At 39.5% G+C, this 17,413-nt stretch overlaps 1 protein-coding gene across 1 annotated transcript in view; it reads left to right on the top strand.

The window, feature by feature from the left end:
- Positions 1-7,656: 7,656 nt before the first annotated feature.
- The window catches only part of LOC139468146 (small ribosomal subunit protein uS2-like), a 93,822-nt gene continuing 84,065 nt past the window's right edge, over positions 7,657-17,413 (top strand). Inside the window, exon 1 of the mRNA XM_071249921.1 lies at positions 7,657-7,725. The gene's annotated coding sequence lies outside the window, so the exon portion shown is untranslated. The remainder of the gene's footprint in view (positions 7,726-17,413) is intronic.

Raw genomic sequence — 17,413 nt, forward strand, 5'->3', positions numbered from 1 at the left:
CACATATTTTTGACAATGCAGTTATAATGAACTGTACAATGTGCAGACATGGTTTTATTATGCTACATATTGAGATATGCAAGACAACAATGCCCGAGACGAGGTAGGACCTCTTCTCTCTGATTGTTTGGGGATAGTTGTAATGCATTAATAAAAGGTTCGATGCCACGGAGATACTCCTTTTGAGGATGATGCCCATGTGTGTCATGTTCAGTAATATGAAAAGCAGTTTTCTAAGAACGCATACCATAAGACCCCATACCATCTTTCCAACGATCTTGAAAATTATCAACATAATCACTTAACACAGGTTTGATTTATGTAAATAGTTACTAAATACCATCCATGTTTAAAAGAAAATCGACACCTGGACGCACCCAGGTACAATCTTAGACTACATTACTACTATGGCATTATTTGTAACACTTTGAAACGGAACGTCACCTTCATACTGCTGTCACTCAGCTACAATGTTGTACAAAGTTAGAAGTGATGACTTGGTGAATGAATAGAAACCATCCATTATGATATCGATTCTGTCCATTTGTTGAGTAATGGACATTTGACTTATTTTGTTGGTATTAATAATTGTATTGCATTTGAATGTTGTTTAAAAATATATAGCTAGAAAATATCAACATCGGCCATGGTTAATTGCTATTCTATTCCAATTTCAATATTTTCAACAGAGGTTTTATCATTTTAAACGTAATCATCCAATAAATATATTGCAACCAAATACGAGTCGTACAACACATTTCTATTTGTCAGAAGAGTCACATCATATTTATTACGAGTTATCCTTTATTACTTAAATGGAACACCAACCCTCTTAAAATAAACTTTTTCGACGTCATGGAATGGAGAGACAATGTTAGGATTATTTTCAATGGGACACATTTATACTGTATGGGTGGCTCTACATATGTCGACATTTATAAACTTCCTACATGCGTATCTCGTTCAAATACCTGAAAATATTTTATTCGCTCAAAGTTTTCTGACAAGTGTATAATAAATATTTTTCTCGCATAGCACAATTTGGGGGTGTATTCGAAAACCTGCGAAATGTTCATGCAAAGAATACGCTAGACTATGTTTACTATCATTTCTCTTACATATCGATATCATGTACGTAAAATATATGAGGAAAATAATTTTGGAAATTTAATTTCCTACAATTAATTACAATTTAAAGTTTGAAGGTCTTTCCTGCACCCGATGGTGGCACATCTAACAAAATGACTTAAAGTTGTTTGTGACGTTTCTCGGTGGAGGCTTTTGTAAAAGGGTAGCGCTTCGTCTAAAAATAGCGACCAATGAAATTGTACATAACATAGTGTATGTTTAATATTTCGAAGGCGCTCACAGCCATGGTCTCATTGGCCTGTACCGGCTCCTATACTGTGACGGGGCCTCGGCTTGGACACTCGCCCTGCGAACACGTCCTCCTGAGCTCTCAAAACTACAAGCCGACTATGAGAGACCTCTCAAAGTCACTACCGAGGGAGCTTGTCTCCATCCTGGAGCCCCTGCTGGCTTATCGGGTTGGGGACTACTCCCTCAGGACTTCCTATAAGTCCAAAACTTCCACGATCTCCATCTCCTTTGACTTAGGTCCAAAGAAGATGTTTAAGGCTTCAGGTCTGTCTTAGACAAAGACATGAATCTTGGGGTTCTAAGATACCACAAACAGTGAGAGTTTGGTGGACATGCTTTACTCAGTCGGCAAGATGGCGGAACACCCCCAGTTGTGACGTCATACACATGACGTTATACAAATGACGTCATACACAAATGCTGCCAGTAGTGAGACTACTTGTCACATCTCCCTTTCCATTAACAAATTAAAGTTCGCATGGAATGTAGGGAGTATTGATGGATGACTAGAGTCATAAGTTAAAGTCAAAATATTTGGCACAACTGTTCCTTGTACATCGCATTTCTTGTACGTCACTGTTGTTAACTTTCACTTGCTCAAGAGTCATCATGGCACAGTAGGGAAGATTATGAACACCTTCATGTCTGTGGTGACTGTCCAACATAACAATGAGAAACATTAAGTTTAACTGAGAATGGACAACAAACGTAAGACTGAAAGTCGGTTAGTTGACCCACTTAAATTAAGTTTAACTGCTAACATTTTTAACACATTAACTTGATACGTCCTATTCGGTGTAGTCCTTGAGATATTCTGGTTTGCGTATCTCTCTACCTGACCGTGTTGTAACACGCTGCTGGGGTTCATGGGTTTGGTACCCATGTTCTGGCTGTGACTTCGCAGATGTGTGTGCAGGACTGTGATGCACACCTCTGGAAGGTACGTTCACACTTGTCTCAGGTGAGCTGATGTCTGTCAGCTTTGGAGATTTCCTTGTTACCTCGAGTGTTTCACGACTTGGTGATTCAGATGTTTTTCTCAGATGTCTGCGATTTCGTCTCAGGATCTGATTGTCCTCTGTAATGACCTCGTAGGAACGGGGTCTGTCTTTGATTGGTCCCAAGACTTCTGCTTTCCGCAAAAGTTTGTCACCAATTGTTTTGGGTGAGATTCTCACGCTATCACCTCTCTGACGAAAAGGAAGCTGTTTCGTACCCTGGTTGTAGTATTGAGCTGCCTTGTACTTGAGGTTTCTCATCTTTTCAGTAGTTCCTGAAACAGTCTCCGGAATCAGCAGATTTTCAGGGACAGGTAACAATGTTCGTGTTCGCCTGCTCATGAGCCTTTGAGCAGGACTCGAGTCAAGACCCTGTATCGGTGTGTTACGAAAGTTCAGTATGGCCAAGTAAGGGTCACTCTTGGCCTGTTTGGCTTTCTTCAGTAATTGTTTTGCAGTTTTCACTGCCTGTTCTGCCTTTCCGTTGCTCTGAGGGTAGGCTGGAGAGGATGTTACATGATTAAATCCCCAGTCATGAGCCAATTTCTTGAATTCCTCTGCTGAGAACTGTGGACCGTTGTCAGATATGCAAGTGTCTGGTATGCCATGTCGTGCGTACTGTCCCTTTAGCTTGTTCACTACTGTGGCTGACCTGGTATCTGTAAGGTTATCAATTTCCCAATAGTTTGAGATTAATCTACAGTGATGAGATAGTTGTTGCCATCTAGAACGAACAGATCTGCTCCAACTTTGGACTATGGTCGGTCTGCTACTGCGTGTGACAACAAGGGTCCCTTAGCTTGTTCCCTGTCACTTTCACGGCAGATGTCACATTTTGCGACATAATCTTTGACTGCCCCATTCATCCCAGGCCAGTAAATACATTCCCTTGCACGTCGGAGACATCCTTGTGCTCCAATGTGTGAAGAATGAATTTGCACTAACAAGTCTCTTCTCAGGATGCGGGGAATCACTACTCTTTGACCTCGGTAGATAATTCCATCTTGTACAGTCAACTCATCTCGACAGTGGAAGTATGGTTTTGCAGCGTCAGGAACATCTTTCAACTGATCCGGCCAGCCCTTCCAAATGATGTCATACACTTGTTGTAGATCTGCGTCTGACTTGACTTTCTCCCGTATCTCTTCCATTCTTGGTTTAGCAATTGGGACATAGTCTATCATGTTGATGAATTCCTGGTCCATTCCTGTATCTGCAAGTTCAGGCAGTGGTGCTCTGCTTAATGTGTCGGCTAACTGCATCTGTTTCCCAGGCCTGTATGCGAGCTGTATGTCGTAGCGCTGCAGTCTTAGCAACATTCTCTGCAGACGCTTGGGTGCACTGTGTAGTGGCTTCCTAACTATAGTCTCAAGAGGCTTGTGGTCAGATTGAACGTCAACTGGCCTTCCGTACGTGTATTGGTGGAACTTTTCCAGCCCATATACAACTGCCAACAATTCCTTCTCGATTTGGGCATACCTGGTTTCGGCGTCTGTCAATGCCCTACTAGCATAGGCCACAGGTTGACCATTTTGGAGAACAGCTGCGCCCAAACCTGACATAGATGCATCACACTGAATTGTGACCTGACTCTGTGTGTCGAAGAACTTAAGCACAGGGTACTTGCTTACAAGCCTCTTGATAGCATCGATGGCGTCATCATGAATCTGTTCCCAATGCCACTCAACATCCTCCAGAGTCAGCTGCCTAAGCGGTTCACAGGCACTGCTTAGATGTGGGAGGAACTTGCTTAGATAGTTCACAAATCCAACGAAGCGAAGTACACCTGTTGGTTTCGGCATATCCAGAACAGCTTTGGTCTTTGCTGGGTCAGGCTCTAGACCATTGGATGTAAGACGATGTCCGATGAAGGTAACTTCCTGTACTTTAAATGTTATCTTGTTGGGGTTGATCCGCAGGTTGCGAGCTCTGCAGCGTTCCATGAGCGCTCTGAAGTTTGCATCATGATCTACAGATGCTTCTTCAATTGAGTCTCCTTCGCCATAGATGAGAATATCATCCGCAACTCCTCGTACACCCTTGAGCCCTTCTATGACCTGATCTTGCCGTCGCTGGAATTCCTCTGGAGCGGAGGATATACCAAACGGCATACGTAACCAACGAAAACGTCCAAACGGGGTGTTGAACGTAGTGAGATATGAACTACTGTCTTCCATAGCCACATGCCAAAACCCATTCTTTGCGTCCACAACGCTAAACACTTTAGCTTTGCCAAGGTCCAGTAAGATATCCTCAATAGTTGGTAGTGGGTAGTGACTGCAGAGAATTGCCTGGTTTAGGTCTTTTGGATCGATGCAAATCCTAAGTTTATTGGGTTTCTCCACGATGACGAGACTAGATACCCAAGGTGTTGGTATTTTAAGATTCACCAGACGCTCTAGTTCAGCCTTCAGCTTCGGCTTCAGTGCTAGTGGCACTTTCCTTGGAGGGTGAACGACTGATGCCACCGATGTGTCAAGTCGGATCTTGTATGCTCCTTCCAACTCTCCTGTTCCCGTGAAGACATCTTTGAATTCCTCTTTTACTCCCTTCAAAGTTAGATTCTGAGGAATATTAATTGAGTGCATGGATGCTGTCATTACTTTATCAACCATAGTAATGTGTTCATGATCCACTCTTATCAACTTCATACTCATAGACGCGTGACTGCCTAATATTGGCGTAGCACAAGGGTCACTGAGGACAATAAAATCTACCTTGTACTTTCTCCCATCCTTGGGGTTGACTACTTTTACAGGGCATTTGCCTAAAGGCTTGACGACAGTCTTGTCGTACATTCTCAACAACTGGGATGTCTGCTGTAATTCTGTAGTAGGAGGTAGTAGAGAACTTGGTATCAGGTTGCAGGTGGCTCCCGTGTGAACTTGAAATGAAACTGGTTTACCTGCAATGTTCATGGATGCGAATATTTGTCTGGGATATTCAGACTCCTCTTGCACCTGATGCACATCTATCACTGGCTCTGTGAGAGTGAGTGAGTTGATGGTGAAATATTCATCCGAGTCTTCATCTTCATGGATGATATTTACACATGGTCCTAGAGTGGTGAGGTGATTGCATTGTGCGACACATGGCTGGACTGTGGTTCTTCTGCTTACATCTGGAGCAAGTTTTTCCAAATGCAGGGCAGACAGTTCGGTTCCTCTCATGTTCTCGCCCACTGAATCTGCACTGTATTGTGTTGCTACTTACAATTGGTTTCACTTGAGTGGCCCGTTGACTGTGCAATCTATAATCTTTTTCTGTGAGTGACATGTCCAGTGTTCCAATTCTTTGTTTTATTTGACCAGCTCTTTTCTCTAACTGTGTGAACTGTTTGCCCAGTGTCCAAGGTTTTTAATTGTTCCTTAGAAATTTCTGATGATCTACATAAGCGTACACACTTCTCCAGATCCAAACCATCCTCTCTCAGAGTCGTTCACGAAGTTGCTTGTCTGTAACCCCACAGAAAATGCGGTCTCTAATCAGTGATTCACTCAATGTACCAAAGTTACATGTGGTAGCTAGGATTTTCAGGTCAGTTATGTATACATCATAGCTCTCACTAGTGTCCTGATTCCTGGTAAAGAATTTATACCTCTTCACAGTTTCCGATTTCTTTGGATTACAATACAGTTCAAACGCATCAAAAACATGTTGTAATGTTCCTTCACCCTCTACCAAGGTGAAGGTTTCATACACTTCCCTACCTTGGGGCCCGATCAGATATCGCAAAGTACTTTATTTCTATTCTGCAGACTTGCCTTCCGTAGAAAGATCTAGGTACAGCTCCCGTCTCTTCTCTCCACTTCTTCCATCTGTGTTGAAGATTAGGGGAGTGAAAATCTAACTGATTTGGAGGTTTGAGATGTATGGGTCCTCCCACAACACTCACGTGGTTGCCGCCATTTTCTACTGATCTCTTGCGCCTCCTCGTCTCCCATGACGATCCAAGGCTGTTTGAAAACGAACTTACGACTCTCCTCACTGTAATACGTGATGAATGACGTCCGCTTACACTTCTGACACCATGTTTAAGGCTTCAGGTCAGTCTTAGACAAAGACATGAATCTTGGGGTTCTAAGATACCACAAACAGTGAGAGTTTGGTGGACATGCTTTACTCAGTCGGCAAGATGGCGGAACACCCCCAGTTGTGACGTCATACACATGACGTTATACAAATGACGTCATACACAAATGTTGCTAGTAGTGAGACTTCTTGTCACAGAAGAGGCCTCTGGTCAAAGCCCCGGCCAAGACCAAGCCTAAGGAGAAACCCACCCCGGCCCCTACCCCTGCTGCACCACGCCCGGTACAGAGGAAAAGGCCGCCCAAGGTAAAGAAGACCCCACCAGCCTCCATCATGGAGATTGGGGAAAGTCTTCCCACTACCCCTCCACCCCCCAACAGCAGCACCGGAGCTCGCTCCCCTCGAATCCAGAGGGGAGGAGCCCTTTCGCTCGCCCGAGGGGACAGGACACGGGAGAAAGAAGAGGAAGAGGAGAAGCATATTCTCCCCAGACGCTTCACCCCTCCCAGCTCCTACAAGTGTCAGACCGCCGACCCACCAGGCCCTGCACTCAATGACAGCCACACCCAGACCGCCACTCCACCCTCTCCGCGACAGCCACACCCAGACCAACCGGTCAAGGTGCCAAAGGAGAAGCCAGAGGACGCGCGGCTCATGCTTACCCGGGAAGCGGCTAAGAGTCATGGAACTCTTCAAGCACCTGCCCCCACCCGCCTCCGGGAAACAACCAACAGGATCCACCCTAGCAGCCGCCCCCAACCAGCCATGGTTATGGTCCAGACCATAGAGGTCGAACGCTTCGAACACGAGATCCACAGTTTTCAGGACCTCAAGGACTTCCTGGAAAACAGCGATGTTGTCTACTCCAACAACTTCGTCGCCGCCATGGCCGCCCGCCTCGTCGACGGACTCTTCCCAGGCATCTGCCTCACCGGCGTTCTGAAGTAACGCCTCTGGTCGCCACACAAGCTCGCCCACCGACGCCGTGCCTTCCAGTGCAGATTACATGTTTTTGGATCGCACTTCTTTATTTATTCATTACGCTTCCCTCCCCCTCCCCCCCCCCCCCCCCCCCCCCCCCCCCCCATAGTATAAAGAGTGCTTCCCCGTGTGCGAAATACGCTTTAGTCGGAAAGCGCACGTAAAATCTCCAAGTCTGACTGACTGACTGACTGGCTAGAGTCAGTGTAGCGCCTGCGCAGCATACCCAAAACCAGGCTGAGAAAGAATCCAGTTAAGGGAGCCCGTGAAGTAGTATAATGTAACCCCCATTCACTTCCTTTTCAAGTCGGACTCCATTGGCATCACGTGTTTTGTAAGTTGTCTGGTGGAAAGTTGTCCTTTTCTCTTTGGTTTTGTTGTCAGCGATGTGATTTGAATTAAATATAATATGACCATGAATTATGGTAGCCTCAGTTGAGAAATTAGCCTTTCCAGCTGAATAGCAAACACTTGTGACCTCTGTAGCCGAAACGATGGCTCGTGTTCTGCCTAATCAATGCCTAGATAAATCCATTGAAAATTGTTGAACCTATTTACTAATTTTTGCTCACCTGACTCAAAGTCAAGTGGTGTCGTGGTGCGTTGTCCGTCGTTACGCATTACATTTTCGACATTTTATGGAACAAAACGGCCCTAGGGAGCTGAAACGTTTATGAATGCAGCATTAGATATTGGCGCTATCCTGTAGTCCTTTCGAAACTCCCCAATAGATCTAGTTAAGGTATTATAAGGACTTGTAGAAATTTGCCATTTTTTAAGGGTTTTGCTATATGTTGTCATTATAAGGACTAGTGAACTGAAATGTTAGTTTGTACCGCTGTGAATGGCAGAAGGCTAGGCCTGTATGTGATTTTGATTTTATAGCATGGTAGATCTAATATAGCCGGCAACCTCGGGGTAACGCGGTACTTGTTATGTACTCTAAACGGAACAAAATACACTCAATATACTTTGATTATTCGTGTTCTCGGATTTCTCCATCAGATGTCATTTATTTAATCTAAAAATTCATTTTTACTGATAAAAGTTCATTATTTACATTAGTAGCGCCGAATAAAAGACGGGCCTCTCGCTCAGTTAAGCCGTTAATGTCTCCTAATAGATTCTGCCTACAGAGCGTGAAAAATTCTGTTACCTTATTACTCTCCATGAAAATGCAGATGATCTAGTTCAGATCGATTAAGTTTACTTAGGGCGACTGTGGCTTTTATCATTGTCCCTTGATAGATGGGGGCTCTGGCAATATTAATAAGATGTCAGAGTAAGTATATCAACGCCTTAATCAGAGGTCCAGAAACGGTCATACACGCCCGGACATGTCCGATTGTGAATCTAATTCTCAGATGTCAGGTTTAAAATATAGCTAACCGGACATGTAAATTTTTCTGTCTGGACATTTTAAAAAACAAACATCGCTACCTTCGGGGTCAAAATAATTGATGAGTGTTATTGTATCCCTTCAGCAAATTCAGGTGAATAAACAGGTAAAACAAACTTGGTCCATAAAAGTATGAAATTTGATATAAAACATCACTAGACATGATGATTTACTATTTAAAATGTATTTCCTCCTTTCCAAGGCATTGTTTTATATGTAGAGATTAAGATTACCGTGTGTTTTTTCTCGTAAACTAAGCCGGAAATAGCAATCAGCTGTGCGCACATCTCTCCCAATCTACCGGTGATTCAGTTAAAAGGTACCCAATGATACAACTTCAAAGAATTTTGATGAAATAGTCGGAAGAAATTGTATCTGAAATTATTATTTTAATATTATATATTTTTGATTATTATTATTATTATAATATATTCCAATATCGTGTTATTTTAGTTGCAGTTTCCACCATATATACTTAAAAATTTAAGAACCATAAGCGTAGCACTTGGTACAGATGGTATGCAGGATATTTTTTGACATGTAACGATTTTGACCAGTCACCGTAGGGACTTCCCGCACAACATGTATATTGATTGCGAAAACATTAGGTTGACATTTAATAGTCAAACTGCCTCATATATGACTTTTGGCGAGTCATGGTACAGCATTTATGATATGTGTATCCATTCTCTTGCAACTAAAGTTCGTTTCAAGGTGTCAATAGCGGTAATCTGAACATGGTTGCTGTAAATAACGGTGAGTCGTGCGATCGACCGATCACTTCGCATACGATTTCGCCGAAATAATTGTAAACATCATTATAATTATTGAATGAAATATTGAATAAAATTAATCTAATATATTGCAAACTCTAGTCCAGATAAACAATGAACAATTTTTTTTATCACAAGATATTATAATGATAGGATTAAATTGCGCACTTCAGTTTGGTTTTATTGACTGGTATTTCCGGTGTTACGTGATCGCGGTGATCAGCTGAGAATGTTTTCTGAGATGGGGGGAAAACATTGTGTCATTGGAAAACCTGAGTTTATTAAAAAATGTTCGTAAATTTTGGGAGCTATGCTTTACCGCGCGCTATAACCGAAGCGTGCAATAACGAGGGAATGCTGTACATAACAACTTGTAAAGTGTGTGAAAAGTTGTACAAAAATACGCTATTTGTAGGGGCGTGGCCTAAATGTCCAAGTGGGATTTTAAATTTTCCGGACCCCGGGCCTTAATATATCCTTACTACTTCAACTTTTATGACGCAACAATTAGGATTAATAAATGCTGATTTTCTGGCCTCCAGTGCAGGTTACCAGGCGAAGCCAGGACTCTACCACCCGCTTCAATTACCCCGCTGTAGCGCGACTGCTGTCTCGCTATACTGTGACCGTGACTCACGCTCCAGTGACTCCCAACACCCCTTGGTGGTCCTTAGGGAAACTTACACGTCTTTACTATCCAACACCCCTTTGCGATCCTTAGGGAAACTTACTCGTCTTTACTATCCAACACCCCTTGGCGGTCGTTAGGGTGGGGTTAGGGTTAGCCACCACGTCAGGACAGGCTCCTGTGAAGTCACCTATGACCTTGCGAGTCATCGCATCGATTGTGATACGGAACACATCGTCATACACCATAGCGTGGCCGGATTAGTCGTTCATGTTTACAAAACAATGGCAGGTGTGGCTTCAACAAATGATGAATGGGGAGGCGGATCCTGACGTAACACGCATACACAATTCATTGTTTTTTTCATTGTGCATGCGTGTTAATGGGGTGCTAATGACCTGTTAAACGAGCACTGAGTGGTAATTAGCCTACCCGGTGAGCCGGCAAAACGCGTTCGAACCCCCACAACGCCAATTGGATCTGAAAAAGTGCGCCCGGTAAAGTGCACTACTCCCTTTGGTTTAATCATTGTATTGCCTTTGAACTTCGTTAATACCAGTCAACAGAATAAACATAATCTGTGTATTGTTGTTAGGTAATAACTGTTTATTGCTATTACGTAAGTGCTTTAGTCAGTGCTATTAAAGGCCGAGAACAGTGGAATTTGCTTCAAGTTGTTGCTAATAGTTTATCAAAATGTAAGTGACAGGCGGACATGAGATTTGGAATCTACTGATAAGGGCGAGGGGACTATGATGGCTGGAATGACCTGTTTGTTTATACACAGTGGGAGCTTGCTTCTGCTGCCCCGTCTCCCAATCTCAAGCCTCTCCCCACTGTCTGCAGTTAGCCTTTCTCCTTGTATTGAAGGATAAGTACATGGGTGTTCTATCCTTATAATAGGCAAGTCTAGATAAGTGGTCAATCTGAGGATGTCTTTTATTTATATAATCTTGAAATTAGTATTTAAATGATTAATTTTTGCCTTAGAGACTTGTGCAAGTCTATTTTTCTAGTCCGCTTGCCACTTTGGTATAGAAAAAAAGAAAAAACTCTCTAGACACTTTGTACAATTTATACACTTTATAAACTATATACGATATGTACACTTTGTACACTTCATAAACTATATACACTTTATACACTATATACACTTTATACATTATATACAATTATACACTTTATACATTGTAAACATGTCATTATGTCGCCGAGTCAGTATCATAGTCAATCACCAACAGTCAATATGTACTCTCACATAATTCTACATAATAATAGATAGCAGGAGAAGGTTTAACAAGTACTTCATTACTAGTTTGATATAACTGATCATGGTACATACAAATATATTACGTTTACTGTTCAGAGTGCTGTTTATATATGAATGATCAATTTCAATATTATTTACAACTGCTCAAAGGAAACGCCTCTTCAACACAATATATGTTGGTTGTACAGTTGATGTTCTCTATGAAAAATCATATATAAATATTTGCAAGTCACTGGAAATATTCAGCAAAACTACAATGAACATTCTTCAAAGAAAAAGTACTACTTCTACAATAAATTAAAATTGTTTGTTATCCCAGCTTTATACTGGAAATAAGTATACAATAGTACAGGTAAATAAATATTGGTATGTCGGCATTATAATGAACAGTGTCTCAAAATAGCATTTAGGATCCCGACAATATACATTTGTCATTGCAAATAACCACTTCCACACTAAAGTCCTACTTATACCACTTCTGTTGTGATTAAAGCTCTGCACGCTAACGTCGAACCCATTCGACAGAGGTGTCCATCCCCGTGCATCTGATGTCGAACCCATTCGACAGGCGAATAGCATAACAACACCCCAAAATAAAACTCGCCATATCTATTTACCAAGAAGGCTTTGCGTAACATTTAAATTACGTATGACATGCATAAATGCTCAGCTTGCTCAATATCAAAACGTTCAGTCATTTATTTACCTCAAAAAGAAATTATCGCTAGTTAAAAACGTTTCGGCCAAACTTCTCGGCACACATCTACCAGGAACGGCCATTGTTGACTTTTGGCACTTCACGTTGAGCGGCATGCAGTCCGATATTTTCTTTATAATTTCATCATTTTTGCTATTCAATCATAATTTTTTTGTTTGCTGACGAAAGGAAAACACTCACGTTCCTTTATTTAAAAAAATTAGCAACTTTCGGTGTAATTAATTGTAAACAAAAACAATCTGAATCGTAACATCATCGATTGGATGGAACTTGTACGATCATGGCAACGGCGGTAAACAAATAACTCCACATGCATAGTTATCCCATTAGACTATTACAATCATTTTGTTACATCTAACTTAATTTTCTAGAATTATTGACACGCATGTATAAATCTTTGTAAAAAGAATTTCATTTTTAAAGAGTTTGCAAATGATTTCGTTTGATAAACTTTCCGACACATCGCCAAGCCGACCAACGTTAGTGATACGTTTGGGCGTGGCCTAACTCACGATTTGTTGAGTCGAACAAAGTCAACAAACACTGCGAAAAATGACATATTGGATGATACGCAAAATCTGAACTGATATACATTCTAGGTAAACCATTTAATAGCAAAATAATGCATTTTACGAGAAATAATCAAAATTTTGCAATCATTTCTGAAACCGGAAGCACGTACCGCATGTGACACATGGAAGCAAAATATGCAAAAGTTGGTAAGCTAAAGAAATTCCGAAATAGATTCAAATTCAAAAGAAAATACATAATTTACTATTATTCGTCAACTATTTACTATTTATTGATTTGGAGAGCAGTCTTCACTCTTATTTGTTTCATATTTCTTCGTGATTGTCGCCATAAAATGTGTAAGTCTAAATCTGAAACCGTAATGGATTTCACGCTCGATGATTTTAATTTTAAAATATTTTCTATAAACGACCGCAAAGGAGAGCGATCCAACGTATTGATATGCCATAATAATAACATAATATTGTTATTGGTCAAACATTACAAAAAGAACAATTTAAATATTAAAGATGTTGTTGAAAACTTTCTGAGAACCTCCCGTCCTCTGAACCGATAACATTTCGGTGCACAACGAGGTAGTGTAAATATATATAGATTCTAGGCTCCTATTTATATATATGAGTGATTTTGTACCCAAAACAAATTAAATTGTACCCAAAATAGTTTGTGAATTTGTACCTAAGAAAATAAGACAATAGATCTATAATTATATTTATGTTTTAATGTAGATGAACAGAACACATAATAAAATATTTCATCAAGTTCCAAATATCATTATGACTGTGATCCTTGAAATTGATTGTTTAGTTTTGAGAGAAAATTGACGTCTTGTCACTGAAGGAGAGGCCAGTTAAGTTGGTTAAACCTAAGTTAGAATGAATTGTTTTGATAGGAAAGTGATATTATGTTAAGTTTAAGACACCAAATTAATGTATATCTTTGAAATAATTCTAGGTAGATCTACAAAATCACATACCCATTTGGGTAACAAATTACTAGAAATTTTGGGTACAAAAGTCACCACTGTACATTTCAAATGATTTTCGTGAATCAATGGGATAAAAAAAATTCGTCTGAATGATTCCTTTTCTCATTTTTTAAGACAAGAATTTGTTTTACATAACAAAACAGGCAGATCTACACGGATCACGTTTAGTCCTAAAAATGTGAAAAATATGGACACCTCAGAAATGAGGGCTTATAAGGTTATAATTCTACCTAACTAGTCACATGGTTTGACTTAGATCTAGGTCTATCTAAGAAAAGTCCTTATGAAAATCTTTTTTTAATTTTTTTTATGACACTTACATTTCTGGCACTTAGACAAAGAGTATTCAAGGAAAGACATATGTTTTTGAATGAAAATATGACTTTCCTTTATAATTCTTTTTTCATGATGACAGGGGAACTTTTATACACACCAGCTGAGGAAGTTGTGATACTGTGATTGCATACAAAGAAAAAACAGTTTGGAAGCAGTACCTGTATGTATAAAATAGACCACATAAGGTGAACAAAAGTAATGGATTGGCTGACTGGAAAAAATACATCTGGCAAGGGTAAACATGTACACAGGCATGTTTCTTTTCATTCCAACCAGAAGACTGAGATAGCATTTTCTAAGAAACCTATGGCAAACTTACTAGCTTATGTGCCACCATGGTTCTTGTGATTAAACAAACAAAAATGTCATGTACTGTTACAGGTACTGTTACTGTAATTAAATTAAATTAATTCCTATTAAATTATATTTCAGAATTGTTTTATTTGGAAACAAACCACATAATGCACAAAATTAATGTCCATATGAGTTTAGTATGTATATGTTAAGGATCTGATTTAATCATTAATCATGGAATACTAAAATTAAAATGATGAAATCAGAGAGTTACTTATTCACATAGTTGATTTTCAGAGTGCAAGATAATAATTGTTGAATAAATATGTTTAAACTAAAGATAAAAATTGAAGTTTGATCAGTTACACTGTGCTGATGCAAAGACTAATATTTACTGTCCCCACACACCATCATTGTGGGAAAAATAACTATTAAATATAACTTAAAATTTTAAAACCTGTAAAAAGCTGTAAATAATTAAACAATTACAAATATATCATCAATGCGCAATCATGGTGGTCTTCATATTTTTGGAATAAATTTAGAAATCCTTCGTGAAACTGTTCTAAAATCATGCTAGAATCTATGAATGTATTCCTGAAAGGAAAACTATCCTAAATGTAATGTGGAACTAACTCCGAAAATATGTACGTAGGATTTTATTGCTTATATATACCCTATCATTTTCAGCAACGCCGGGATGTTATTTTGAAACACGTTTTGTCAAGCCCATTTTTGCGCACCTGTTGTTGAGGGTGATCTTGCTGATCGACGATATCCATAGACGTATATTACGTGGGATACACTTGTTGTAGTGAAACTTATCAGCATGTACATCGCAGAAATATGAATCATGTCCCATTTATATTCACAACATTGAATGGTGATTCTTAAATATCAACAGAAGTTCAAATAAAAGATACCGAGAAACTTGCATGTGGCATGTTGATTTATCGTCTACCGTTTCCGGGTCACGGGAGCATGCAAGGTCAAACGGATTAACTAATACGCGAATTATATCGTCAAAGTCACATTTTTATTTCATGTTAGTGGTGATTACTGATACTGTGTATTGTCTTATCTTTTTGCTGTATGTGATAGGCGAACTATTTCAAAATTTACTGTAATTGTTTTGTTTCGAAAGCTTATCAGCAGACTACCCCTGTCTGTGACATCACATCCGGTGACCTTTGCACTAATTGAAATAGTGCTGTCAGAATTCACGATCTTTATTTTCATTTTTCTCTCATCATATTTATTGGAATATGACGAATAAAACATTCTTCGATTGAGAAGATCGTCAACTTTCGCCAAGTTATATTTATAAAGGCAATGTAAACTTTGTTGATATTAAAATAGCAATAAGTTATGCGGAGGTCGGGCGAAGCGCGCAATGTTTGCTTTTAGGACGTCTGCTAGCATCATGACACGGGTTGTTTATTTTTGTATATCGTAAACATTCAATCAAAACGCTTGAAATTAGGATTAGTGAATATTTATAAGTCATTAATTGTTTCCTGCAAATTTTATAACATGACACGTCAGATTAACCCGAATATTTGTATTTCTGCAACCGACATGATGACCTCGAAAATTAAGTTATTTTTCTGTTAAACGTTTAGATAATAAATTCACTGAAATGGTTCATAATTTACCATCGTGCTGATATATGCCCATTATAAATCCCGAATTTTTACTCAATTAAAATTATGATATCGGAGATATGATTATTGAAATCAATTTGCAAAAATGTTACGATATTAGAGGGTTCCTAGCATGAAATGCAAACCACCTTCAATAACGCAATTCAGGTAAGTTCAAGAAAATTAACAAATTTTGTGTTCGCTTTGGTCTTAACCTTGGTATGATTGAAAACACCAGGATATTTTTATATAGAATTGTGTAGTTTTCTGTCAGGAATAAATGTGCAAAATATTTCTTCAATTGGCCCTTGTTTAATGAGGCACTGACTGTTTGAATTCACCCACCCTCTTTAGAGCGCCTTATGCTAAAATTAATCCAGCAGGCAGGGGTAAGAAGTGTGAAAATAATTCAGCAGGCTAAAGGTTAATATCCACAGTTCACATCTTGCTCAACTTGAAAATTCGAGATAAAAAATCAACTTTCAGGCATGGAAAAAGTATCTAAAACATTAAGAATATCAAAATGTTATTAAATGAGAAGCACATCACATCATCTCAAAGAGAGCTTAAAATATGTACAAATTTCCAATTTATATCAACTGACCATAAATTATATAATCTAATATCCTGCCTGTAATATTAGCGATGTTTTTCACTCATAACAAGAAACAAATATTTATATGACTTGTGTATATTCACCTACTTCATACTGATATTTACATAGGATCAAGATAGAATTAGGTGATCACAGTTTGTCACAGGTCCATGTAAGTCCTCACTGTTTATTGTCAGTCTCTTCATCTGAAACGCTTCCTCTCTCATCATCAATATCACTGTCACTCAGGTTATTCTCTGCTGGCATATCACCTTCAGAATTAACCGTCTGTTGTAGTATCCAAATTTTGTCCACAAATTTAAAACTTTTCTGCGTGTAACATTTTTTCCCAGTGCTTCTGTTTGGATGTTGTACTCTGAGTCGCTGGTATCTAGACGAGAAAGGTCTGTCCACATGTTCATTCCAGTCTAAAATAGCCAGGCTCATTCTTGTTTTGTACATTAGTGTTTAATAATGTATTCTCTTGTCCAGATAAGCTAAATATGCATTGTTAAAAGACCAAAGGCGTTTTGAAAATCTGTGCTTTGATGAATTTCATCAATAGTTCTACTGCAACTGGGTCTGTTATAATTCTCCATTCTGGAACATAGTCTTCTGTTCTACATTCAGAATCCTCGTGGTATGTTTGATGGTTGTTCTGGAAGTGCATTACACATGATAAAAGAAGTTATTGGAGACATTGTGGATCTCTTTGCCAGTTGTCCATTGACCAATAAAAATGGTTTTTAACCATTGATCCTTTGTCTACAAGTTCTGGGTGCCATGTTTTCAATTTGTCACAAACGTGACCATTGGATATCTTGCGAAAGCATTTTGAGACAGATTT

This window comes from Haliotis cracherodii, unplaced genomic scaffold (assembly GCF_022045235.1).
Source record: "Haliotis cracherodii isolate W230 unplaced genomic scaffold, xgHalCrac1.p SCAF_2, whole genome shotgun sequence".
Taxonomy (NCBI): Eukaryota; Metazoa; Mollusca; class Gastropoda; order Lepetellida; family Haliotidae; genus Haliotis; species Haliotis cracherodii.